Source organism: Tupaia chinensis, unplaced genomic scaffold (assembly GCF_000334495.1).
Source record: "Tupaia chinensis unplaced genomic scaffold, TupChi_1.0 Scaffold000516_1, whole genome shotgun sequence".
NCBI lineage: Eukaryota > Metazoa > Chordata > Mammalia > Scandentia > Tupaiidae > Tupaia > Tupaia belangeri.
Genome location: NW_006160029.1, coordinates 141,318 through 144,488, shown reverse-complemented (window position 1 = coordinate 144,488; position 3,171 = coordinate 141,318).

The window sequence follows — 3,171 nt, the reverse complement described above, 5'->3', positions numbered from 1 at the left end:
ATATATATATTTGACTCCTGTTTCTGACTCTCTGTCCTTTCCCACCCTCTTCTCACACTATCTCTGGTGTCTATTCCTTTCCCCCCTACATTTTATTGATCACACAGTTTCTTAAATAATCTAACTACTTTCAATAGCAAGTTTAGCTGGTTATTTCAAGAAAAGCAGTTTTAACTTAAATCAAAAAAATCCTGAGGAACTTTGCTTAAAACTTAAAGCCAGGAAACAGGTTAGAATTCTGTTCAAATAGTAGGTACATGAACCTATTGAAAGCTCAAGATAGGACAAAAATCCTTAAAACTGGACAACAAAGCTTAGAGGAAAATCAGCAATGTTTCAGTCAAAACTCATAAAATGCTATTTCATTAGTTCAGTCTCATGTACTTAATCTATCTTCTGTTGTGGTCCATTCTTCCTGATTAAATTCTGGGATATAATATTCAACTCCAGACTTGTCCCTATGATTAAATTGGCCATTTTCTTAGTTTTTGAACTCTTATTTCTGTGTGTCTGTATTTAATTTTCCTGATGTAGCACTCCATTGAGAGCTTCTTGGAGATCTGGTCTGGTGTTGCATGTTGTCATTTTTAACATTCCATTCATTTAATGCATACATGTGGTTCTACACAAATATTCAAACCACAGAACGTTTGAAATAATACCTCAGGTTGCATAGAATGACAGTCTTTTGGTATCACTCAATTCTGCTGTTCAAAGGGCATTGCAGCTGTTTCTGCTCATGAAACTGCTTGCCAAACCTCAAATTCCCCATCTGTGGTTTTCCTACCAGCTGACTTCTAAATGGCTGCAAGTTCTTCTTTCCATTCAATTATCTAGAAATTTAAATACAAGTAATTAATCCCTTGATCAAATGGTATAGAATTAGATTGCTTTAATTGTTCTTTCCCCACAAGGGGCATTTTAAGCATCCACAGAATATTTCATTTAAGGCACATTTAAACAAAACATAAGGTGGTTTAGAAACTGGTTTTTTGGTAACATTCTCACAATCCATAGCCCAAAGCATTCATCTGATGAAATCAAACGAAAATGCTCTTTCTCTTGAGTTCTTTAGGGAATTGCTTCATCTACACAGTGCATAAGTGCCAACATTTCAGCTAAATGATAGGGTAAAAATACCAGAGAGCTACCTTCTATGACAAATAGAAACCAAACATTACAGTGGTGATGATACTGAATACGTATGTGTAATTTATTTTTTAAAAGTAATTTAGTTTTTTACCCCTCTGGCTTGGGAAGAAAATGTTCACTGACAGATGCCAAAGAGTACAATGTAAATGGTAAAATTGCAGAGTTGAAGATAACTGGTTTTCCACCCATCTTTGACAGCGAGAATCAGACTCAACCTAACATTACTTCTTGAATCTTATCTGTTTTTTAGAGATTTCCACATTGAAAACATTTTCCCTCTGTATGAAGGGTGGATACAATTTTGGGGAGAGAATATTTATTGAGTATAATTAATAGTAGCTGAGAATAATGATTGCAAGAAACAAAAAGACCAAAATAACTTATTAAATAAACAAAAATAAAGCTCTATTCTAATTTTCCTTGGTATAATAATTCCTCCTTTGAAAATTAGATGTGATAAAATGTTCAGAGTGGACCAGGAATAATTTTACCACCCCAGTTTCATGTAACTGCTATGTTTGATGAAGCCAGGTCAAACAGCTGGCTCAGATATTAGTCTGTGCTACCATTTTAGGTAGAGAAGTTTGTAGGGTACACAAGCAACATTTTCCCCACTATGCTACCTGGAATGTGAGAGTACTATAGTTTATTTATGGTGTAAGAACTTTCAAAATAGGATACCATATCAGATAAGCCATGCTATGAAATGACTTTGTCAAGAGACAAGGTTAGCAAGGCTTTTTATCACTGTGTTTTTTAGCATTTGGGATTGGTCCTCTTAAAGAAGAAATTAGTTTGAGAAAATATAAAGTCATTTCAGGCAAGATTTTTCTAAACCTTTTTATCATTCAGTTAGCATGGCTTTAAAAATTCTTTCCTCAAAATGCTGCTAAAAATTGGCCCATTCAAACTATCCATGTAAACCCAAAGACAGATTTCAGGGAAAGCCTACCTTCCAGTCCCCAAACACCCACCCATTTAAGCAGTCAACAAACCAACAAATGTTTTATAAATGAGGCTTTTAAACTTTTCTAAAGTCAATTGCACCTATGCCTAACAATAAGTTATATCTAGGCAAGGCAACAAACAACAAAACAAAACTAAATAAACAATCCCTCTTAAATATCCCTAAGGAAGTTTGTTCCTATTTTTTTTTTTTTTGCCAATTTCAAATCAAAGAAACTTAAAAAAAATGCAGGTAAATCTTATGCAAAAATCTGAGAAGATTCCACATGGCTCCAGAGAACTAGGTATTGCAGGGAATATTTAAAAAATTATAGCAGAATATTAAAGTGATTATTCAAATTAATGTATAATTTACAGCTTCTTAGAAAAAGCTTAAACAGCCACATGGATCCAGCAAACTAGATATTTCAGGGAATGAAGATTTTTTACTGATAATTCAGCCTCCAGCAAACAAGTTAGCGGCAGAAGAGACCGGGCCTTCAGAAGAAGGTTCCACATGGCTCCAGCGAACTAGATATTTCAGGGAATGAAGATTTTCTACTGATAATTCAGCCTCTAGCAAACGAGCTAACGACAGATCTAAGAGCACTGTAGCTAAACATCCAAATACTAATAGGGTTAAAATATTCCCCAATAGCTACTGAATCTGAAGCTAGCGCGATCACAACAGAACGGCAAAGAGATTCTAGATCACCTCTGTCTGCTTGCTCCTGAACACTCAGAGTGAACTTCAAGAATTTGAAAGAAACACACCATCCATCAGATGACAAGAAATCACCGCCGGATAACAAGAAATATGGGAAAACAAGAAAATACCTCTCCTCCAAGGGAAAAGAGTAACTCTTCTTCATCCATAAGCAGTTTGGTGAAAATCATAGAAATGTCTGATAAGGAATTTAGAGCATTCATAATGTCGAGGCTAACAGAGATGGAAGAGAAGAGAGACAATGAACAGCTAAAGAGAAAGGAGAAAGAAGTTGACAAGTTCCAGGAGATGAGGAAGTTCTTGCAAGATCTAAAAGAGGAATTACACACTTTACAAAAGACTCAAAC